The following is a 25851-nucleotide window of genomic DNA, read 5'->3' on the forward strand; positions in this document are numbered from 1 at the left end:
CTTTTGAAGAGCATACCAAGTTCAGTAGGCTATGTTAGAAGTCTCTATCACAAAATACATCAGAAAAGTTCATTTGCAGGCTTTGTAGAGCTTACGCTGCTTAATTAAGTTTCTTGACTTGGGAGAAAAAAATATAAATCAAACTACAATATTTTTCAGACTCTATTGGGAAGAGAAAAAAGTGAAGGGTCTTTGGAGTCTTATTCCAAGAACTCAGTAGATCTGATTTAGAACTCTCAGAACTGCATCTCAGCCTTTTCAGAAAGGTTAGGAGATACCTCATACTTAACAACATTCTAGTCTTCTAATGCTTATGTAAGCTACAGAACACAAATAATACAGTCATAAAACCACCAAAAAGAAAATTATAAAACATTGAGAAATCTCAATGCATCCATCTTTACATTTTTGGGGTAAAAAAAAAAAAATAATCATTATTTTCACTACATTAAATTCTCTCAAAAAGGTATTTTCCACCTGCCTATCAACCACTTCATTTCAGTGCCCTTCCTTGTGCGAACTGCTGGTAGTGATTTTAGAAAACCACTACAACTAACCATTTTGATGCAAGAACTTCTTTAACTGAGAACTAGGAGTTTAAAAATATGGTATTACTGTAGGCAATGACAGTATCATAACCAAAAGATATTAGTTCTGGAAAATAAAGAATATGTAAGAAAAACAGGAGTATTAAGTCAACAGCAACAACAATCAGTAAAGATATTTTAGAAATATTTTAACTTTATAGACCAAGTTAAATGTTTAAGTCAAAATCTTCTGCATTAAGAGGAAATAAAACCATCCACAGGAAACAAAGTTGATTTTACTGATCATACATTGCTGTGCTGACTCAAATGTCTTGTGAGCACAAAACCACAATAATGCAATGTCATTGCATTACATCAGACTGCAAGTCTGATTACTTGTCACTTTCTGTACTTTACGCAATTCAGGAACTAGCACCTAGTCAGACCTTTGAATATCACCATTTGCACTATGATGCTCAAAAAACAGCCACAAAGCCCACCAGCTGTTAGGGAAAAAGACTAGCAGCATTTACCCCTCAGGTGAAATAAGTACAACTTAACAGGGTACAAAAGACTGCAGAACAAAAAACATAGTTACCTAGGGAAAAAAAGAGGCAACTATAGATTCCTCCTTTTATCTTACTTCTCACCACAAAAGTTAAGCCCCCTTTACATAGCAATCAGAAATGGAAAGGTTCAGGACCTTGTACCTATGCACTCTACACGCGTTACTGACTCCTCCCTTGCTATCACTTCTCCACATGCAGCAGCAAGCTAAGAGTTTGATCTTTCTATTCAGTTCTGCAAAACGTCTACACTAAAATTCACAAGTGTGTTTTGAAGAAGAGCAGCAAAACAACAAACCACACAAATGATTCAAAAAAGCAACTACAATCAAATCAGTGGATCAAACTGGAAAACTGAATATAGTACACTCACTTGGCTGTAAAGCACTGAATTACTAGTAAAACTCTTGCATAGTATTTTATCCCTTGGCAGAATTACCAGCCCTTCAGGGCACCAGCAAAGACAGTGCTGTCATGTGAATGACTGCATACTCTTGAAAAGTAAGTGTAGCCTATGGCAGTGCTTTTCAAATACAAAGACAGGTCAGTAAATTAAAAGGTTTTTCATGCAAAGGAAGATATCTCTTAATAGCTAATGAGGCATCTCTCTCAGTCTAGGGGCTGAAAGGAGCAATAGCTGTTTTCAATACAAAGGGTTAGAAGCACTGACTGAATATGGGAGCACATTCAGCTTCGAGTGATTCTACAGAGGAGTCCTTATGCTCCAATCATGTTGATGTAAGGTCTATATTTAGGTTATCTCGTTGCAGCAATAGTTATGTTGCCTATTTTTAAAGAAAGCATTCTGAGGTGCTTTAATTTCAGCAAAAGGCCTCAATGTGATCACTTTCACAGGAAGCAACAAGAAACCCTCCACATTAAGATAGTAGAAGTTTGTACAGAATGCACCATCATCATATGCCAACTCATTGGCATTGATGTCAATGAAAGAAGGAGAACAAACAGTCCTTCAGGTGATTATCCAACTCCAGCAATATGAAAATTCTCTTTTTCCCTTCCTACCAACCTGTGCCTTGTCCATGGAAAGACTGTCCAAGACTGCAGACAAATTTGAAAGACTCCAGCAAGGTAGAGAGGAAATGTCCTGTGCTCCACCAGTACAAATCAGAGTCTCTGCTATTGGGAGCAAGAGCCCCTTGCTCAAGAGAGAGGGTGCACACCAGAGAGTAAACCTGTGGTTTCACACCTGCATTCACAGAGAAGATATGAGGAAGTGGGATGGAAAATCCAGTTCTGCCCTAGCAGCATGGGTACATGAGTTGAGAGGAAGAAAAAACACCACAGGAAATTCTTCAAGGACAAATGCCACTCCAGTTTCCAGTGAGCAAGTCCTTAGAACAGAAGTGCTGATCACAGAATCATAAAATCAGCCAGCTTGTAAAAGACCTCTGAGATCATCAAGTCCAACCCTTGATCCACTACCACCGTGGTTACTAGACCATGGCACTAAGTGCCACATCCAGTCCCATCTTAAAAACCTCCAGGGACACAGAATCCACCACTTCCCTGGGCAGCCCATTCCAGTGTCTGATTATCCTCTCTGTAAAGAATTTCTTCCTAATATCTAACCTAAACCTCCCCTGGCACAGCTTAAGACCATGGCATCTTATCTTACTGATAGCTGCCTGGAGAAGAGATCAACACCCACCTGGCTACAACCTCCTTTCAGGTAGTTGTAAGGAGTGATGAGGTCTCCCCTCAGACTCCTTTTCCAGACAAAACAACCCCAGCTCCCTGATGTTACTTCTGATCCTCTTGAGGGGACCTCCAGTTCATATTTACAAGTGAGCAACGAATACTATGACCAGAACTAGAGGGGCCCTGCCTCCAGCAAGGTGGAAGAAAGGGACAATTGGATCTACTGGACTATGTGGATCCTACAGCCTGGCACATCAGATCCACAACAGTATAAGGCTTTAGTTGACACTGGCACACTGGTACCCTGATGCCATCAAGGTATGTAGGGGGAGAACCTCATGGTATCTCTATTTCTGGGGTGACAGGGGGATCCCAACAACTGGCTGTACTGGAAGCTGAAGTGAGCCTGACTGGGAGCAAATGGCAGAAACACCCCATTATGACTGACCCAGAAGCCCTGTGCATCCTTGGCATAGATTACCTCAGGAAAGAGTATTTCAGGGACCCAAAAGGGCATCGTTGGCTTTGGGGATAGCTGCTGCAAAGACAGAGGAAGTTAGCTGAATGCATTGCTCAGTCTCTCAGAGGACCCTTCTGCTGTGGGACTGCTGAGGGTTGAAGAACAACAGGTACTGACTGCTACCTCAACAGTGCACTGTCAGCAATACCGCACCAACTGCAACTCCATGACACCATCCATGAGATGATTTGTGAACTGGCCAGCCAGCAAGACTCGCTCACCCTTTAGTGGTCCTATACGGCCAGTGTGTAAGTCCAGTGGAAGTGGAAATTGACAGTGGACTATTGTGCCTGAACTAAATCCCACCAGCACTGAGTGCTGCTGTGCTGGACATGCTGGAGATTCAGTAGTGGAGCCCAAAGCAGCCAAGAGGTGCCACCATTGATACTGCCAGTGCATTTTTCTCTATTCCTTTGTTAGCAGAGTACAGGCCACAGTTTGCTTTTACCTGAAGAGGCATCTAGTACATCTGGAACCGACCGCCCCCATGGGCAGAAACACAGTCCCCTGTTTGCCAGGGACTGATCCAGACTGCACAGGAAAAGGGTGAGAATCCAGAACACTTGCAGTACACTTATGACATCATCATGTGGGCCAACACAATGATGATTTTTGATAAAGGGGAAAAGGTAATCCACATCCTTCTGAATGCTGGTTTTACCTAAAGCAAAGTCAGGTCAAGGGACCTGCCAGGAAGTTCAGTTTTTAGGATTACAGTGGCCAAATGGACACTGTCAGAATCCAATAGATGTGGTGAACAAAATAGCAGCTGTGTCCCCACCAACCAGCAAAAAAGAAACACAGGCTTTCCTAGGGGCTGTAGGTTTTTGCAATATGAATATTCCAGATTAGTCAGATTGTAAACCTTCTCTATCAAGTGACCCAGAAGAACAATTTTAAGTGGGGTCCTGAACAACCACAAGCTTTTGAACAAATTAACAGGAGATTATTCAGCCTTTGGGCCAGTCAGGACAGGACAAGATGTGAAAAATGTACTGTACACCACAGCCAGGGAGAATGGACCTTCCCAGAGCCTCTGGCAAAAAGTTCCTGGGGAGACTCGAGGATGACATCTGGGGTTCTGGAGTCAGGGATACAAAGGATCTGAGGCCTGCTACACTCCAACTGAGAGATCCTGGCAGTTTATGAGGGTGTTTGAACTGTTTCAGAAGGGACTGGCACCGAAGCACAGCTCCTCCTGGCACCCTGAGTGCCAGTGCTGAGCTGGATGTTCAAAGGGAAAGTCCCTTCTACATATCATGCCACTCATGCTCTGGGGAATAAGTGGGTCACACTGATCACACAGCAAGCTCAAATAGCAAATCCCAATTGCCCAGGGATCTTGGAACTGGTCTGAAGGTGAAAATTTCAGATTATCCTGATTAGAGGAGGAGAAGGTGACATATAACCAGCTACCAGAAAATGAAGTGACACACTCTTCACTGACGATTCCTGCCGTATTGTAGGGATACAATGAAAATGGAAAGCTGCCCTATGGAGTCCTATGCAGCAAGTCACAGAAGCTATTGAGGGATAGAGTGGATCAAGTCAGGCTGCAGAACTGAAAACCATCCAGCCGGCTTTAAGTATCACTGAACAAGAGAAATGGCCAGTGTTCTACCTCTACACCGACTCGTGGATGGTAGCCACTGCTCTGTAGGGGTGGCTAGACTAATGGAAAAAGACCAACCGGCAGTGCAGAAGTAGCCCATCTGAGCAGCTGAACTGTGGCAAGACATCGCTGCCCAGGTAGAGAAGTTGGCTGTAAAAGTCTGTCATTGTGCTCGTTTAAAAGAAAAAAAAACAAACAGCAGGGCAAGTTGAGATTACTAAACCTGTCCCCTTTTGATAGTGGAGGGCAAAACAAAGAAGAGAGAGGTTAAAGTGTTTGAGTCACAACTTTACTGAGACAATTTGTTGCAATAAAACACAAAACAGGAAAGTAGTTTACCCACAACACCAACAAAGGCAAAGAATTCACCTCCAACATGAACACGTGAAGTAAAAAAGAAACAAACAAACTTTATATTTCATGTATAAGAAGTTTTTATCAACAGCATTTTCATGTCGACCAGCCTACCTTTAAAGTTCTTAAATAAAAGCATTAGTTAATAATCTCTCCTAACAATGACCCACAAAACAGACAATACAAAAGACATACAATACCTCAATCAACTTTCCTTATGTTCTTCTTCACTCCAAACTGCAGGAAGCTCATTTGCCCTACACCTAACTGACAATTTTTTTATTTCACATTTTCTCAAGTCTCCAACAACATCCTGACACTTACTGTTCTTGGGGAATGCTTTTAAATCTTGAGCTATCTCCTAGAAACTTATAGCCAGGAACAGCACTACTCATAACTTAACTCTATTGTGCCAACCGATCTATAGCCTTTGTTCTGTTTGGGCTTGGTTTGCTGTTTTGGGGTTTTTTTTGAGCAATACATAAAGTTACATTGAATAGGATATCTGATAATATGACCTTTATTTCCTTTGAGTTGCTACCCTCATGATCAGTTTACCGAGACACACATACAGACATACTGCCCCAGTTATCTGAAACAAAGCTTTAGTCAGGAAGGTAAAAAAAAAAAAACCCAACAAAACCACAAAACCCACCAAACACCCAAAACAAATCAGCCAGAGAAAAACCACACTCTTCCAACCTAAATGCTTATGCTTTTACCTTCTTGACATAACCAAAGGTCTGAAAACAGTCATAGAATACAAAAATCATTTGTTGAGTTCTTGTCCTATTAATTTAATTGCTTATATGCTGAGCCTTCTAGCAAGCATCATATGCAGTTGTTAACCTTGGGAGCAATACAACATGAAAATCCACTTAGAATTTGAAAACTAACACTTGAAGTAGTTATGTTAAGAGATTTTTCTACAAGTCTCAAAACATTTAACAAAACCAATTAAAGGAAAACTGACTTGTTTTTAAAATGAGTAAAACAAGAACACTGTGAGCTTTTGAACAGAAAGAACCTACAGATTTTTTTAGTATGTTACAAGCAAGCCAAGATCATACAGTAGTAGAAGAACAAAGCAGGCTGATTTTGACTTCAATCAAATTAACACCTGAGCTATAACATGCTAGTTTTTTTGCCTTTTTTTTTTTTCTGCAAATAACTTGACCAGGCAAATTAATCTTCCTACATCATTCAACAGTTCATGGATGCAAGATGTCTTAAGCCAGAAAATCAGTAACTAAATAGTTCATCCAATAAAAACAATCTAGTCCCATTCCAAAGTTTTAACACTGCTACATAGAGCACACGTCTCACCCTTTTTTCAAGACATGATGTACTCTAAACCAGCACCAACCATAGAATCGTAGAATCAGACGGGTTGGAAAGGACCTCTGAGATCATCAAGTCCAACCCTTGATCCACTACCACCACAGTTGCTAGACCATGGCACTAAGTGCCACATTCAGCCTCATCTTAAAAACCTCCAGGGACACAGAATCCACCACTTCCCTGGGCAGCCCATTCCAACACCTGAGTACCCTCTCTGTAAACAATTTCTTTCTAATATCTAACCTAAACCTCCCCTGGCACAGCTTAAGACCATGACCTCTTGTCCTACTGCTGATTGCCTGGGAGAAGAGACCAACCCCCACCTGGCTACAACCTCCTTTCAAGGAGTTGTAGAGAGTGATGAGGTCTCCCCTGAGCCTTCTCTTCTCAAGGCTAAACAACCCCAGCTCCCTCAACCTCTCCTCATAGGACCTGTGCTCGAGTCCCTTCACCAGCCTCGTTGCCCTTCTCTGCACCTGCTCCAGCATCTCAATATCCTTCCTGAACTGAGGGGCCCAGAACTGGACACAGTACTCCAGGTGAGGCCTCACCAGCGCTGAGTACAGGGGCAGAATCGCTTCCCTGGTCCTGTTGGCCACACTGTTCCTGATACAGGCCAGGATGCCATTGGCCTTCTTGGCCACCTGGGCACTGCTGGCTCATGTTCAGCTTCCTGTCAATCCAAACTCCCAGGTCCCTTTCTGCCTGGCCACCGGGTAATTTTATGATAAACCAACCAGTTTCATAGTAGCTGTTGTCTGGAATGCAACTTTAGAAAACTTTAGAGAACGAAGAAAAAATTAAAAATCAGGGAAAACTGAACAAAAGGTCTGAAAAATGCAAATAAGCTGCATTTTTATCAAAGCAAAAAAATGGTTTTATATATATACAAAACCATTATATATATATTATATATATATAATATATATGATATGTCATATATATTGTATAATATATATGATATGTCATATATATTGTATAATATATATGATATGTCATATATATTGTATAATATATAATATATATAATATATATAATATATATATTATATATATAATATATATAAAACCATTGCGTTCTGTAGCAAGATTTCATTTTTCCTTAGAACAGGTTTTTAAATATAGATCTCTCTGGAATTTGAGCTCATTTTACCGAGTGTTTTTATGAAAAAGGTACTTTTTCTCCAAGAATTTTCTGACCTACAACATAGGGTTGAAATATTCCCAACTTCACTTATATATAGCTTAATTTCTGCTGCAGTACAAGAATAATGTTCTGGTAACAGTGTAAACCTCCCCCCCTCAAATATCTCATCTATTTGGTCTCTACAGTAAGTTATTACTCTGCAGTTATGCAATGAAACTTAAATAGCATTCTTACTTTCTGAAATGTCACTGGGACTAAATTCAACAGTGACAAAATTAAGTAATATTTTACTTATCTTTTAATTCAATTCAGTAGGAAAAAAAAACAGAACAGTGATTTCAGGCTTCAGAAACGTCTTACCCTTCAGAATGAAAATATCTCAACGTACTTGCAAAAAGTTACAATGGTCTCACGTTATAAGCAAGTATCATACTCAAGAGCTGGGGAGGGGTGGGGAAGGAAAAAATAAATCTGTAACTGCATAGATTTCATTAGTTGCTTTCTCTAAGACATCCTTGAGCACATACAGAATCAAGAAAACACTCTGCAAAAGTGAGGCCAAATGCTCAACAGCTTAAGTTAATTATGAGATAATTACAGGTCCGAAACAGGTTTAATACCAAAATCACTTACAACTGGGATTTATAAAGAAGGAGTAGTAACACTGGTATGTAGCAATCCCAACCTCGATCCAAGCAGCTGCCTGCGACCATTATGTAAGATCACCTCTTGTCAAGGATTACTTCAATACAGAAGTGATGGCTACAGAAGAGACAAGGCATCCTTAAGACCAAACACAGACTGAAGTACGAATTTAATGCTACAATATTCCTTGTTTCTAGTTGTGGGTTCCCCACCCTGCCCTCCCACCACCTCTTTTCCTCCAGACACTGGGTTTGCTTCAGATTTGTGGTCCCATAATGCAATACCCTACCAGATAAAGTACACAAAAAAGCCATATAAGAAAAAGGAGCCAGTCCTCTACGAGAAGATCAGTGATATACAGGCCACATTTCTTTAATTGTTTGATGATGAAACAGCAGCATTTACAGTATTATTTAAGTACAGCTTTTAAGTACTCCAAAACTTCAAAAGAAGTAAACCAAACAGGATAAAACAGCTTCTCTCAGCTGAGGAAACAGCAAATAAATCATGTACAAATAGTGTCTACAAAGCACAAATCACCGTATTTGGAAATTTAACAAGAACTTTCAGATCCAAAGCTGAAATGTTCAAAGAAGTTTGCGGGACATACTTAGTACATTCTGAATTATTTTATTGAGGAATCCTTTCTTTTGTGAGCAACGTGAAGCAATAACATTGTTTCAACAAATGTGAAACCCAAGCACGTATTTTTATCATAAGATTTTAATTTTTGTTTGATTTTCAGAAGTAAGAGTATATATGCCGAGTCAATCAGAAATTAAAGGTCTGCCTAGTATGAACTCAAAAACTTGCAGTACGAATATATACTTTAAATTCCATCTACAGGATAACTGAATATTTCAAATTAGAAAAAGCTGTTCTACTTTTCCATTGTGGTACGAGAGCACATCATGCATTTTAAATACATACTGAAGTTTTTTGTACTTTTAATAACATTCTACATTCTTTAAACATTGTAGTCAAATTCTTATCCAGGCCACTAAAAAGAATACCACAGTTGTAGTCTATACTTCTCAAGCCACAGTAATGAGATAGCAGTAATTTACAGTAAAGTCTGGTGTTACATTTAGCTGTACAACACTACTAATTACAGAGTAATTTCAACAATAAATATTTAGTTGAACTCGACTTTGTCATCAATGCAAGCAATTTAAGATGAAACTGATCTTTCAGAGTCCACAGTTCTTTTTTTGAACCTATTTTTATTTTTTTGGCTACTGAACATCTTTTCCTATGGAACACTTCTCTAGAACTACTGCTTTGCAAACAGAAAACCGCATGGACAATGTCAGAAGCAAAAGACAAGATTCAAACCTAGTGGACCAAAGCAATTCATAGTTCTCTTCAAACTGTCCTTAGCTACCCTTATTTTACTATTCAATGCCAAAATCTTCTAAAAATGACCTTACAGAGAGAGCACACAGGTTGCATCACTTAGTAACAGCAAGGTAAGCTAAAAGACAGGCCATATCACACACTTCAGAAAGAAGACAGGGAGGAGAAACCAAGACAGACAAATATGAACACAATACCATGGTAGACACAAGATCAAGGAAAACACCCAGTTAACTCCTTAGACACTGAAAAAGAAGTTGTCAGTATTAAAGAGAGGATCTTCCTGCAAAAAGCACTACATTGGTGGTGAACAATAGTAGTACCTTATCTCCCTTAAGAAAAAAAAATATCCAACCAAAGAAACAAAAAAGCAAGCAAAATACTACTATATGCTTCTGAGAATCTGCAGAGCTAATCAGTTTTTATACTAGAGGCCAACTTAACCAAAGTCAGGCCTTCAAAGCATCTCATACTTGAGTCTGGTCATGAAACATTATGCCATCGAAGGAGCTGTGATGTGCAGTGTAAACGGTTGGCATCTAACATTCTCCTTTGAGACCAACTTGCAGAGCTGCTGTAATGAAGTGTTTGTGTAGTGCCACTAAAACATCAGACACTACTGCAACAGAAACTACTTTTTTCTCCCCAAGTCTGTTAAAATAAACAAGCCTGCATTCTTGTTGAGCTGTCCCACTTGCACTACATGCAAGTCTATAGTTTCATACCATATATGGCACATACTTTCCTCATTTCACTAACCAAACAGAATGGCTATTTTTGGATTACCCAACAGTAATTAATAAATATTCTGCTGATATGGCCTTCACTTCCTCTGTAAATCTTTACAAAGGACTCAAAGAGAAGGTGAAATCTATGGAGGAAACAAGTTACAGGTAAAATTACTTTCACAGAAGAGTTTATATCACAAACTTCTTATGTAAAAGTCAAAATATTTACTATATCATCAATATGTTCTTTCCTGTATAATATTACAAAGCTGACAACTTAAACCATGTAAATTTATCACATCAACAGCAAAAATAAGTGAAACAGAACAAAGAATTTTCCCTATTTAATAAATTCCTATAGTGAAACTTCTGATATATAAAAAAATAGTTGACAAATTACCTTCCACTCCAGTGGAAGTCTTGAAGACTTGTAGAATTCAATCAACTATGACACCTGGATAACAGTACAATATCTTCTTTATCTATAAGAGATAAATTCAATAAATTACACCAAAAAATTATCCCACCAACCAAGTTAAAAAACCAGATTAGTGAAATTAACTGTGCTTAAATGATAAACATTTCAAAAATGTGAACATCCGCATAAATAGGAAGAGAAAAAAACCCCACACAATCTTTTAACCTGCACTTTAATTTTGTCCCTTAAAAAAATAGAAGTCTGGCAGTTTATAATAAAGTCTAACACTCTTAAACTCAAGAGGAGTCTTTTCTTTCAAATTTGAAAGCCAGAAATAACCCCTTAAGATGCCGTTTGACTTCTTGTATAATGCAGGCTATAATACAATCACACACTCCCACATTCCCTTTTCTTGTTCCCATCCTCTTTCTTGTGTTCAGCCATTGTGTGAGTATACAATGAACAGTTTTTCAACGCTGCTTTTTTTTGGGTTAATTTTCCTGCAATGAGGAAGACAGCCCACCTTCCCTCTTCTCACTACCCCTTACTTAAGATCAGTTCCAGAAAGAAACCACCGTTTGAATTAGTACATCTTTCTCAAGAAAGCATTCAACCTTGCTTTAGAAATCTCTAAGGCAAATATGCTATATACTACAATCTTTAGTAAAATTACTTTTAACCTGCTGAAATTTATACATGGTAAACTAAAATGCAGAAAACTTCCTCTTTCAATAGAGTAACACTATGCATTACAGATGTAACTATTAAAAATGTAAACCATTTAGATCCTTTTCCTGTCACTGAATCCTTTCATAGCCACTATTATTTGCTATTGTCCATGTTACATGTACATCTATCATAATTTTGTTTTGTTCCCTCCTTTTTTTACTCCTTAAATAGATCAATCTTTTGTAGTAAAACATGCTTCCCAGATTAATGCCGAAGGTGAACAGAGAATTCAAAAAGGAATCCCAAAAGCACTAGCTACAGAAAGATTTAAAACATATGACAAGGTAAAAAATGTTGTTTATATACCTAGTTTGATGTTTTTGAACATCACTTTACAGAGAATTTATGTCCAAATTATTATTCATCACAACCCTCAGCAGCTTCTCTAAATGTCTTTACTTTGCAGAACACTCTCATTCTCCACCTATGGCCCACATTCCTCATCCTTAAACATGTGACTCAGGAGCTGGACTCATGAAAAAAATGAATATTTTGCCTAAATCCACACTCACAAAGTGACTCACATCGTATTTAATACAATAAGTAATCCAATTACTCTTCAGGTTACCCTTTCTAAATGAGAGCTCTTCAGTGTTGCCACCAAAACCCTGTTGAGACACCAACAACTCTTCAAATTATATCAAAAAGTGATAATAAAGCTAAAAGTTTTTGATTAATTGACTGCAGTTGTTGGAAAATTATCAAATTAGAAGTGGAACAAAAGGTCCATTTCCCAATAAATGAAGCCTGGCATTTTAGTCCACATGGTCCTGGATGTTAAGAAGTTTGAACCCTCCTTCTCCACTTTCAACACATGTGCAGACAGAACATGTGTATTTCTGAAAGTCTTGTCTAGGCCATTTTAAATTATATTTTTACAACACGAGCTCATCTGCCACAGGTACAAATGGTTGACAGAAACTGTGACACCCACAACCTCTGAAAACACAGAAAGGAAGATCATATTCTGAGCCTAAAGGTAATCAAACTCAGCAGAATGTTGCAATTTAAGAAAGAGAAAGCAGCTCAGCTTCCCACCACAGAGGTCACCATCAGACAGAAAACAGCATGGCAGGCAGAAACAGAAACTTGTTGGAAGGGAAGAGAGTAGCAGCTGAAGTGGACACTTTTGCTGAATACCCTTCCAGGGCTGCTCCTGCATAACCCAGAGTGCCACAAAAAATGGTCTGTTCTGTAACTGATTGGCTCTGCAACTTAGCGACTGAATTTTTCTGCTGTACAAAAAACGACACCGAAGGATGCAGCTTTTCTTTTAGATAGTCTCTATTAAAGAAGCACTTTCTCATTTCAACCTCTGCAGGACTGGAAAAACATAAGTTTATGAGAATTTGCTGAAGGCTAAGTTTTGTAGAACCACGCTTGTTGCATTTCACTAACACTCTGGAAGCCATGCTAGCAGACAGAAAATGAGGCTGTAAAACTAAGCAAAGCACTACATGTGCTTTCAAAAAATATAGATTATATAATTTTAATTGAAAATGGGTCTTGGACAGCTTTACGAGAAGTAAAAAACATAATAGTTGAACTCCTTGCTACTTATTATTGGTATCAAAGTATGTTAATCTCAGTTTACTCTAGCTAGCTATTTCTTGTTCTCTGGCAGTGATTTAATTCAGAAGGTGGAAAGCATAATCATTAAGGTGACAAACCCTCAAACCAACTCCCTTTATGTCAATCAGCAATCATTCACAAAGTAACCTCCTTTAAGTCCATTCTAGCCATACACACACATGCACAGTACTATTAATATCAAAAGGGCTGAACTTCAACTCAGTGGGATCTTCACCTGTGGAAATATGCTGCACCGAAATAAGTTACCACAGTGTTAATAGCTCTTTTGAGAGGATTCAGACTTCACAGTACTGTAATCAAAGCCTTACAAAAGAACAACAGGAAAAGAACTTTGGACCTAAATTTATAAATAACATCTCATTTTTTAAAAAATATCCCAGTGCATAATGCTCAGAGGCCAGGTTGTCACATCTTGAGAGGTGGTCTACGTTACTTTAAAACGGGAGATACAGAACATACAAGAGAAAAATAAGTGTAGAATCATTCTAAGCCTGAAAAGAAGGGAAATTAGGAATGTAAAATCGTCCTCGATTTCATCCCCCTACCTAATTAATGATAAACAGCTTCAGAGCAGGGTCCTATCTAGCTCATTTTTCTGCAGTTGCTCACTTACAGCTGAAAGAGAGGAACAGCCCAAGATGCAAACAGATGAAGTTATCAGAACGAGGAGTGGTGCTCCGGGAGGAAAAAAAGAATAGGAAACCGTCTCTCGTCATGCAGTGTTCACACAACGGGTGGGGGAGAGCCATCGATGGCCATTGGGACAGGTTTTCGGGGAAAAACACCCCTCTCTTTCTGGCCCCGGGCCAGGATCCAAGAGCGCGACAGAGGCGGTGACGGCCGCGGGATCCTGCGCAGCCCCAGCCGGGTCGCCGCAAGCTGCGGATCCCCGGCGGCGTCGGGCACAGCAACGCCCGCGGCGCCCGCCCCGCGAGGGAAGCTCGGAACCGAGCGGCGAGTAGCGGCCCCGCACGGCTCGCCCCGCTGGAACCCGTGCCCGAGGCTCCGGGGAAGGAGGCAGGGAGGAGCCAACCCCCGCACAACGAGCCCCTGCCCGCCCGGGGCGGAGGGGCTGCGGCCGGAGCCGCCCGGAGCCGCTCGCCCCCGGCCGCGCGTCCTCGGGGCCGCTGCCGCCCCCTGCCGGTCCTGGCGCTGACAGCCCCCCACCGCCCGCCCAGCCGCCGCTCGGGGCCGGGAGGGAAGGAAGGAGGGAGGGGGCAGCGCTGCCCGATCACCCGGCCCTGCCTCCCCCCGCGGCCTCCGCATCCCGCAGCAAACGGAGCGGACCAGGGAAAACGCCGACGGATGCGGGGCAGAGCGGCCCCCCGTCACACAGCCGGCCTCCCGCAGCGCTACAGCTGCCCGGCCCCCCACTCCCCGCCGCCCGCATAAGCCGAGCTCCCGCAGGACCCCTCCCGCTCCCCCGGTACCTGCCACCCGTACGCAGCAGCCGCGGCGCCACACACTCCACAAACCCCAGCCACCGCCGTCAGCCCAGCCCGGGAGAAAACCCCGCCGGCCCCGCCCTCCATCCAATCCGCGCCCCGCCCGCCCTCGCGTCCCGCCCCCGCCGCCTGCCCGCCCGGGCCGCGCCGGCCCCGCCCTCGCTCCACGTCCGTCGCCATTGGCTGCCGCAGCCGTCGATCACCGGAGCGAACGCTGCGCCCCCGCCCGCCCTTCCTGGGTCGTGTCCAACGGCCGCTGCCCGTCGGGGGTGCAGTTGGAGCTCGGGGCCGGGATGAGGTCCGGGAGCGTCGCCTGAGTGCGAGCACCGCACCGGAGAGACGCCTGCCCGGGAGCGCCGGTGGCTAGTCACGGCCCCGGGCGAATCCGAGCAGGGCACTGGCCGTGCGCACGTTACGGTGCCGCTCTCCCTGTCCCGCGGCGCCTGTCCCAGCGGTGTCTCCATACGGAACGAGCTCCTGCGGCACCGCGGGCTGTGCGCGCGGGGAGGGGAGGCCGTGACCCCTCCCGGCTCCCCGCAGCCCTCGGCAGGTGCCGCGTCCAGCCGGGCACCCGCGCCAAGTGGGCACAGATACAGCGCAGGGAGCCCTCGGGGTCCCCGGGGCGGCCGGGCCGGAGCGCCCGCCCGGTGCGGCGAGAGGGGACGTCGGGGCTGGGATCAGCACCCGTGGGGAGGTGGTCGAGGAGTGGCAGCCAGGGGCTTCCCTGTGTTGCTGAGGGACAACGGGGCGTGAGGCGCACTGAGGGACAACGGGGCGTGAGGCGCACTGAGAGGTTTGGGCTGGGTGTAAGGGAAAGGTTTTTCATGCTGAGGACAGCTGGGCTGTGGGAGCGGACTCCTGGGGGATTCCTGCTCCCAGGCAGACACAGTCCTGAGCAACCTGGTCTGACCACGCAGCCGGTCTTGCTGTTGAGACACAGGTTAAGCTAAAGACCTCCTTACAACCTGGATTTCCTGATGATCGTCCACTTACCTAAGGTTTTTGGATGCCTGTGTGGATGTTGACTGCTGAAAGGCCTGGGTATGGAAAACCTGATGGCGGCAAGCGCTGTGCTGCACAGGCTGCAGGCCCTGGGAGTGCTGTGGAAACAGAAAATTATTTATACTACATGCAGTCATACTGATTTTGCAAAATCCAGCACACAGTTTGTGTTGCCTGTACAAGTTCATCCCTTTTGTGCATTATAACTTAAAATTAACCGCAGAGTTGTCACCTAACCCTCACATGCGTACCAGGCCACTCCTTTTTTGTAGTGCACAGAATAGATTTTTCTACTTTGGAGCAGAGCTGTGCAGTAAAATATGAAATTGTATATGTAATCTGTGTGTAATTTCTAGGAAAATTAAAAGTGGGGGAGCAGGATCATGACTGAGGCTGCTGACTGTTCTTCACAGAATTCTGAAGAAACTGTAAGATATTACATTTTCTTTATAAAAAATTTCTGCGTGATGCCTTGTGCCACATAGCTTTAATCTGATTTTTGTGAAGAGATTGAGGGATGTGTTTTCACAATGCCAATCTTAAAATGCTGAGATTTCATTAAGAGTAGCTTACCAGTGAAAATGAAGTCAACAGGCAATAGACCGTGAATATTCTGGGTATTTCATAATGTGTAAGATCAAGAAATTAAGTCCTGTTTGACACTGATTAATAATTTTTTCTTCAATCTTGGTGCTTCAGAAGTAAAAGCAACCGTGCAGCTCATAGGAGTGCTGTTAAAGGAAATTAATGTAAGCACACAGAGAAGCAATGAGCAGGCAATGAATAGAGAGCAAGCAGTATTAGATATCTGTGCCTAATTCTGCATTGTTCATTCTGTGTCCACTGAAAGAGGGTAGGGACCAGTAATTAAAGAAGGAATTATAATGCATGTGCACAAGCAGTTTTAATTTGTACCAGCTATATTGCTTGATGTTGTAATCTTCATGTTTTATGTATTACATTGCATAATTTAAATAAAGCTGATGAATTATTTTTAGTATCTCTCGCTCCACGTTCAAAAACAGCATTAAAAAAGCCTTTGACTCAAAGAGGAGATGGAGTATCATTTTTCTTTTTCAGGAAAAAGAGTCACTGTGTTTTTCTCTTCAATGTAGCAGATGCTACAATTACCATGGCACTACTGGGTTAGGGTTTTACCTCTAGATGCTCTCTATATGCAGAACGGACTCTAAAACTCTGTGTCTGATATTTCCTGGTTCATTCCTCAGATGCTTTAATATCACTAAGCATGAAGGAACGATAGCAGAGCATGTGCCAGTTTCTCAAGACAGTAATACAGCAGCTTCACATGCCTGCCTACAACCAGTAACTATGACCTATAAAAGGCTTAATTTACAGGTGCAACAAGACACTTGATCTCTGCTGCTTTCTGAGGCAACCTGCGTTTGCACCATCCAAACTGCTTTTTATTATTGCTAGTACTTGTGTGGCTGCCAGTATTTAATACCGTTGGCCTGAGCAAGTTTAATTGATGCCGTACTAAAATCAGCTGCATCTGCAGCAATCTTGTCTTCAGTAAGGTTCCCAATGTTGCTAAAATCAGTGGAATGCCTGTAATGAAATTTCCCTAGATAAGGACATTCAGGAAGACCTCAAAGAAACCACTTCTTTTTTCCTCTTTCCTCAACAAGACTTGGACTCCTCTGCTCAGGATACCAGTTAGAGGTGCTTCCCAGAGAGGTTTATTTACACTGATGTTTCTTCTCACACTGGTTTTAGGCTATTTCTTTATGGAGGAATCTGCTGCCTTATGACAAACTTTCCTCCTCCAATGTAGAGTTCTGGAAAAATAAACAGTCTGGCAGTTTCATTGAATTAAAAATCTATGTTCCTTTTCTTTAAACAATATAAAATGTAATGCATTTTTTGGTGTGTGTTTTTTCTTAACTCTTTTTATTGTGAGACAAACGTCATAAAGAGGAGAAGGAAATAGACAATTTCTTAAGCAAAGTAATGAAACATATGGGTGGCCAAATAAAGTCTGTGTCATTTTGTCTGCAGCACATCAGGTGGTGATTTTCATAGTTGCGTAGTTTTCACAGAATCACGGAAAGGGTAAGGTTGGAAGGAACCAGAGTGGGTCATCTGGTCCAACCTCCCTGCTCAAGCAGGGTCATGCTAGAGCACCTTGCACAGGTCATTTCTTGAATATCTCCACAGTGAGGGAAACTCCACAACCACCCTCATAGTAAAGAGCTTCTTCCTCATATTCAGGTGGAACAAACAACAATATTTTTGGGAGATGTACTGCTGCTGCACTAGCACTAAAGAAAAGCCATTAATATAGTTTCAAATACTTTTCTCCATCCCCTTTCCACTCTTCTGAGTTTATATGTAAATTTTGTGTAGGCGCCACAGTGATAAGAACTGTTACCAATCTGTTGTTGCACTCAACATGCAAAATTTCTTGTAAGTGCTGATACAACCAACGCACTGTTTAACAGATAGAAAGACTGCAGCATTGGGGCTGTAAGTAAATCTGTAGTCAAAATGGCTCTTTGCACAACTCTTGCACCAGTTAGCTTCTTGGCTTTACCTAAATGACACCTTTATAATGTTCATTCTGCAGTCTCCACATTAACCTGATGGCACAGCCACGAACAGTGTCTGTTACAAAAGAAAATAAGGAAAAAATATCCATTTCTAATTATAAACTATTTGAGGTTAACAGAAAAGGCATAAGGAAAAATATTTATACTGCCTTCTTGTATGTAAGGATGTCTTCATTTTAAAGATTTTGAAGAAAAAATGAACAAAAAAAGATCCCAGAAATGGCTGAAGTAAACACAATAAAACCGCATAATCTATTACTAGTACAATAATATATCTCCTTTAGCTATACTCAGTTATTTATATTTAGTGGCTTTGACTTTTGTTACGCAGCACCATCATTTTGGGTTTTAATGGGTAAATTCCTGAGAGGGCTGGAAGCTGGTCCTGAAAGAGTCTATCCCTCCTTCTTCCATAAAGTTTTCTTACAGAGGGGAATAAGCTTCTAAAAGGCTGTTTTGTGGAAAGGAAATGTATTTTCTTTTTTGCCCAGAGGTTAGATTCCTGGTAAGTCTACTGGCATTCAGCAAGGGTCCAAGGTATTGGATTAGTGCCTGAAAATATCTTCCATAATGAATAGAAAATGTGCTAAGCATAAAAATATGCACTAGAAAAAGAAGCTCATTGTACCTGCAATTTTACTGTGATAAAACTGCATAATTGATGAAGACACTCATCACAGACAATATTTTCAATCTGTTGGCGTTGAAGATTTCATGTGCCCACGAAGTAATATGATTTGTATGCAGCGTCTGGAGCTCGAGGTTACAGGACTTACGCCCATGAGTGAAGTAATGTGAAAGGTACCCTTTGGCATCGCAGGAGTGGGTGTTGCTACTACATTTGATTGCTGGTCGAGGAATGCCCCTTCCAACTGGGTACTTTTTAATGTGTGATTCTGCTTTTTGCTTCTGGCAGTATAACAGCACAGTGGATTCCCTTTGGCCCCAGGTTTTACACATCAGACAGTCAAAAACAAGAGACAAGTTATATTGCTGCAGTGTGAAGGCATGAGTTTTCTCACACCCCAGCTGTGGTGCTGACAGGGAGGACAAATGCAGCAATCCCACTCTGACAGCTCCTATATGGTGATTTTAAGCTGATAAATGTAATTGTGGGAGTTTGGAACTACTAAGATTCTGATCTTGCAGACACTACCGGTTAAAGGACTCTTTCCTGTGACCGCATCTTCTTAATTGCTAAGATTCTTCTTGGTTACTGCTACACTGGCTTGAGGGGTGTCCTCAAGTTAGGACATGTTGCCTCTGTAGATGAGCATTGTCAGACCATACCACTAAAGAAAAGAACCTTGTTTTTATCTCTGGAAGAAAAGGTACACCTTAAGGGCCTTTGTGCCTTTTATAGCAATAGAAGTTGTAGAGTTTGGAGTGTTAAAAGCAAAACACAAAATAACAAAAAATCCAGAAGATTAGCAGTATGTGATGTAAGATAAACACAGTGAATTTAAATTCTTTATTCAACCAGAGTTAAGTGGGCAGGAGGAAAACATCACATGGAAAATACACCATGTTCATCATGAAATGGATATCCATAGGTTATACTTGTCTTTTGTCTTCAGATTCCCCATTTGTTTGATTCTGTGTTGTTGTTAAGTGTCAAGCCACAACATAAATTCCACCAAACAGCAAAAGACAACTAGTAGTTCAAAGTGATTGCTGATGTAAAAAGCCTGTGTTCTCTTGATATTGCTGCTTGGCACTGCTACCGACTGGGTAGTGATGCGGATAACAAGTATTGGCATGGGTAAGTGGCAAGTGTTGCTGAAGACCTAGATTTTGTTTGTAGAGCAAACATCCACAACAGATGGAAAGATCCAACCTGGCAGGCCAACTAGGGCTCAAAATCAGTTATATCTAAAGAAACGTAGTTGAAACATTATTGTGTGGAGGATGAAAGACATTAAGAAAGAAAATAAATTACTTATTCCTCAGCTGCACCATAAACCAACAGAGACTCTGGGGGAATTTTAAGAAAAGCGAAGAACGGGTATCTTTTGTAACTTAGTAAAAACATGATTGCTGCATATCTGGGATTTCAATTGCAAAGCTGATAATTCTCAATTCTCAATTCGTATACAATCTCTGTTAACATGTCTAAGTACTGATGAAAGCTTCTGGACTCTGGGTGGAGAGAGTTTGTCTTCATCAAGTCGAAAGCCAGGATGGATAAATTTGGCACATATACACCAGCTACATCTTTTAGGTGTTAAGGCCATAAAGTGAAAAGCATTTGGGATGAGAGACTGAACACTTTGTAAAGAGGACAAACCAGCTGGGTCAAGAAAGAAGCTGAATATAAAAGAGATGACTGGAAGAAAATGCTAAGATATCAATGTTAGTGTGGAAAGGAATAGATAAAATAGATGAATGTGCAACAGTAATAATAATCATCGTCATCTAAATTGGAGAGGCTCGTTCTATAGTTATTCCATTAAGATAATTTGAGGAAGTAGCCTACATGTTCTTTGTGCAGAGACATGCATAGATGCTATTGCCTCATCAGATTTCTCTGTGCCAGTGTTAGCTCTAATCTCCACTCCTGCTTGAAAAATTGTTGCTACAAAAGGCCTACGGACAATGCTGGTCACACTAATCTGTTTTCCTTCTGAGGGTAAAGATTTTCTGGTTTTGACTTTTAGTTTGCACTTTCAGAGAAAGCAGATGAGTTGTGTGAGAGAGGGCTCTCAGCTGACAAAAGCTATGGATAATTATCATATTTGAAAGGTATTTTCATGGGGCTGATAAATGGAATCTCGGAAAATGTAGGCTGGGAGGGATGTTTTTATTTATACTGAAGTCCCATGACAGCTGTGCCAAACAGGCTAGGTCCCACCCTGGTCCCATTATCCTCAATGGTAAAAATGGATATTTATGTCATCATCATAGTATCTATTGTACATATTCCTAGAATCATCCAGATAAACAATCTGAGATCAAGCTGTGGGCAACCTTGCCACTTAGCAGAGTTCAAAGAAACTAAGACTAGTTGTAACTCAGTATAAATCAGTTAACACTTCATAGGAATAGACTCACCAGGATTATTTAAATAAATTCTTGTATCACATTGTCCTATGGTAGGAAGCCAAACCATTCAATAAGAATGCTTTGGAAAGAGCATATTGCAATGTGACAGACCACACAACAAGAAAAGAGGACATTGGTTAATTAGATTAATTACATGTTAGCCCCACAACTCTATGTCGGAGCCTTGGCATCACTAATTCAACAAAGGCAAATCAAAATATGTACCAGAATACTTGTAAAGGAATAAAGTCAAATTCCTGCAGGAGTTTTGAATATTTCTTTACTTTCACTATTGCTTTCAAAAAAAAAATTAACTTTCTATCACTCACCGACTTTATTTTCCTGCTAAGTTTTGAAATTTTCCGATGACAAAAAGCTAGGAATTCACAACATAGGCACAAAATCAAACCAGCAATCCCCTCGAAAAAACAACCACCAAAAACCTCCAAGTAACAATGGTACTTATACATTTCTACTCACAATTTAAGCAAAAGGGGACACACACAACTTTGATACCATATCCAACCACTTATCTGTTTCCTGAAAGCTATAACTTTTTCAAAATAAAAAACATATACATTATCCGCTCTGCTTCTCTTCTTTGGGATATGTGGTGAGGATCTTTAAAAGCAAGCTTTGCCAGCCATAGTGAGGACCACAGAGTACTGGTGGCATGGATCATCTCCTGTTTCATTTGTGGAACAAACAGAGACAAACACAGCAACAGCTCCAATGGAAAAGTAATGTTAAGAAAAAATTTATTCTTTCCTAACTGTTCCAGCTGTGGTTCTGGCCTTCACTGTCTCTACAAGAATGTGCATACAAGAGGCAATTATGATACTTATTTCTGTCCCATTCCAAGCGTTTAAATAAGATTCCTGACTTTTCTTTTCCTGGCTACTCCTCCAAGTATCTGGAAGCAAGAAAGCAGCATTATGCATCCTATCAATTATCTACAGACCATGAGAAAACTGCCTGCTGATCCCATCTTGGGGATTGCTACAAGGGAAAAAAAAAAGTTGTGTGTCTGTAACTAATACTAAATCCTCCTCACTTGATCATGATGTGACATTCATGATCATGACATTCATGCTTATCAATAGCTCACATCACTGCTATGAAGATCCAGATGTTTACAGAAATATCTTTTTCTCATACCTGTACTTGTGTGATAACCCATCTCCTCCTCTGTGTTCCTGTATTTGTGTAAGCCTTTGACAGAACAAAGAAGATATAATTAGTAGAGAATTCATTTGTAGCAGCTGAAGAAGATAGGAATATTCAGGTTGGTGTTAGTATGTAAAAATAATTGAAAGTTTCCTGATTAGCAAGGGCATTATTTTTGTTCATAAAAATCTGTCACTGAAAGAGTAGCATTTTATGTGTGTTTTGTGACACTTCATCTCAACTAAGGATAATTTTTTTCTTCCAAATAACTGTGGGGATTTTTTTCTCTGCACAATCTCAGTGTTCCTTTCTTAGTTTATCCACATATTTTTCTACAATGATGTGTGTTTTTGTAAGCACACATTTCCAGTATCTCTGAACATGCTTCCCAGGGTATGACCCAATCATTAAGGCTGAACTAGTCAAGTGATTTAACATACGAGAATTTCAGGTAGGGTGTAACCGGAGGAGGGAATGCAGCCCACCCAAGTCTGAGCCTGTGAATGCCAAGTTCAAGTAAATTTACTAGGAGGCTTTTTCCCTTTAGCCTCCCCCCCTCCCCAAACCATATAATCAAAAGGTGAAGAGTTCAGTTTTGGAACAAACAGGACCTCTTTAAAAACATGTAGCTGGCTGTAGCCAAAGACAAACTATGATGTCATTGGGTGGGAACTTCCCCTCACTGTATGCGAGCAGCACTGGAGTGATGCGATGCAAGATGTGAATAAAATCACAGGGATGATTTTAATATATCTTGGGGTATAGTTGTTATGACTAACCTGCAGTATCAGTGATTTTCTGGTTTACACCTTTGAATGTTGTTCATCTGCCACAAATTGGTGCCCAAGCAATTTTCCATTCCTAGCCACGCTACATTCATACACAGACTGAAAGCTAATCTGATTTGCAAAGTTGTCAATCACAGCATCGATTATAAATAGTAGACAATGGTGTTAATGCAATCATTAAATGGCAAGCAGCTTTTGTGATGTTTTCTTTGCATAGCATAGAGGGCTCTAGCTATATTACAACCACAGCTGATTCAGGGAACCTGGCAATTGACAAGCTACCCTGTACCGGGTTTTACATTTATATTGATTGGTCCTGCAGACAGTTTGGTACCTAGTTCATATTTATGTCTGTTTGCAGAACTAGAAACCAGTTTTGTCCTCAAGAGACTTCCCACGCAGCCACCTGGGAGGTGGCTTACCTACCTTTATAGCAAACCGCTTGAGAAAAGGCCATGTGTGCTGCTGTAAGAAAATGGAAAAACATATTGGAAAAATGTATTTTAAAGAAAAATTGGCGCTTATGTTGATGCTCTTATTCTCACTATTCCATGTAGGACACTAATGGTGACGAGAGAAACCAAGGTCAAATCCTGGCTTCACCCCATCACTATGAATCAACCTCTCTTGACAGCAAAGGGGCCTGAATTTTATCCTGTATGTTTTACACTGAAATATGGCCAGCAGTGTGAATCAACTGCTTTGAGACCTTAGAGCAAAATAAGTTGAAGAAACAAAGTAGCTTGATGTTTTTGTTCTACTACTGTATGGGCATTTGTTTGTAATATTAAAATTCCCTGCAATGTTTTCTTTTCTCAGAATTAACTAATAGAAACTTTCTTGGTCTGTGATGAATTACACTAGTATATATGTAGATCCAGATAAAACATCCATCTCTTTTTCATTTTGCTTTTCCAAAGAAGAATGGAATGAATGTTTCATTTTTAATCAATTTGACTTTACAATTTCACTTATATGATATTCTTTATTATTAATCACACTCAAGAAAAAACATTGGAAAAAAACCCCCAGCTTCACAACTGGCATTGATTTTCAAAGAAATCTGTTACCAGTTTTCAAGTACTATATTCACAAAGGTCAATAAACTTAAAATGCACGAACTCATTTTTTGAGCTTACAGACTGCTGAGGGGAAAATGTGCATCATGAAGAGCTAATCTCTTTAAAATCATCTGTCTCAAGTGTTTGCCTCAGGTAAGTTTTTAGCACTAAAAAAGCATACCATGTATAGCCATGACATTGCTAAGATGTCTGTGAAGTCTTGCATCAAAAATAATGAATATCCTGATTGTCAGATAATGTAAAATTTGCCTGACAGAAAGCCAAAAGCTTCACATTCTTCTTTTTTCAATACAGATTATTCATTTTGTTTCTTGAAAGGAAAAAATTACAATGAATATCAATATTGGGTCCAAATGCCCAATTTAAAATTCTTTAATATTGCATCTTTCATAAAATGTTTAATCAAAATGGTTACTGTACTGATATTTTATCATGACACTAACTTGACTATTATCCATATGACATTTGGCAGTATTTCAGTTTTATACAAGTAAAAGCATCCTTCGCTGTTAAAAATTTATGTAACTGGTTGTATTGTTAGCGAAAAAAATGCTTATACTGTATGCAATTTTAGATTAGTGTGAATTAGGGAGTGATTTTGTCCTTTAGATGCGTGGAAATAGCCATTATATATATAACATCAGAGACACCACGTATTTGTTGACATCACTACTGTTTAGCCCAGAAACCCTCCGAAACTAACTTTTGCATTCAGGGTCTTGCACATACAGAGTAACACCTGTCCATGCAAGCTGTGCTTCGAGCAGGTTAGAATTTCTTGCAAAATCCATATGCACCAAGTAATTTCACTTTTATTTGATTTAAAGTGTCTGCACAGCAGGTGTGTGCTAAGTGTTTAAACTGATTCAAGTGAGACCAGGAATGCAATCCTCTGTTTGGAGTGGGGCTACTATAGCATTTGAAAAAGAAGCAATAGTGGCATCAACATTGCTTGTGACGTCCTTCAGAGCTGAGCAGAACAGAGGTGGCCCTGGCAGCTCCTTCCACTGACCAGTGTTCCACTGCGCTACTGAGTGGAACAGGGAGTTTACACTGAGACATTGCTGACTTCCCCTCAAATGCCCTCCCAGTCCGTAATCCACAAACCCCACTAATCTGCACTGGGGCTTCCCTGCATTACTGTGGATTAGTGACGTCCTGCTGTATCATATAGTATATTTACGCACTGTTTACAAACCCTGTGCAGTTTAACCCATGGCAAGCATTGGTCTGCAATCTCACGTACTGTCAACCTTGTTTGGTATGCATATAAAAAGTAGGTATAAATAGTGTTATGCTTACTTCACCATAGAGTTTTATACAGCATACTGCATGTATACTTATAGTCAGTTTTTCACATCCTTGGTGCATTCAGATATTCCTTTGCACAACGGCAGCCTCTCACAAATCTGTCAGGAGGCAGTGGTGTTCAAGGACTTTGCTTGGATTCCGTTTTACTCCCCTACTCTTCTCTAGTGGCTTGGCTTTCAGCCTAGCAGCATTACTTACTCTTCCTCTCTCAAATAAAATCTGTAAGTCTCTATCCTACAGGAAGCCT

General features: G+C 40.9%; 1 protein-coding gene across 22 annotated transcripts in view; it reads right to left on the reverse strand.

Annotated features, from left to right (window-relative positions):
- Window positions 1-14727, reverse strand: part of EPB41L2 (erythrocyte membrane protein band 4.1 like 2) — a 117347-nt gene extending 102620 nt beyond the window's left edge. For 18 of the 22 annotated variants that reach the window (XM_017828413.1, XM_017828537.1, XM_017828489.1 and 15 more), the window contains exons 1-2: window positions 14625-14727; window positions 10855-10936 (exon numbers count right to left, since the gene is read on the reverse strand). The gene's annotated coding sequence lies outside the window, so the exon portion shown is untranslated. Of the gene's footprint in view, window positions 1-10854; window positions 10937-13739; window positions 13810-14624 lie in introns of all 22 variants that reach the window. The other 4 variants (XM_017828440.1, XM_017828393.1, XM_017828402.1 and 1 more) reach the window with 2 other exon arrangements.
- Between the last annotated feature and the right edge of the window lie 11124 nt (window positions 14728-25851).

Source organism: Lepidothrix coronata, unplaced genomic scaffold (genome assembly GCF_001604755.1).
Source record: "Lepidothrix coronata isolate B3197 unplaced genomic scaffold, Lepidothrix_coronata-1.0 Scaffold5, whole genome shotgun sequence".
NCBI classification, from domain to species: Eukaryota; Metazoa; Chordata; class Aves; order Passeriformes; family Pipridae; genus Lepidothrix; species Lepidothrix coronata.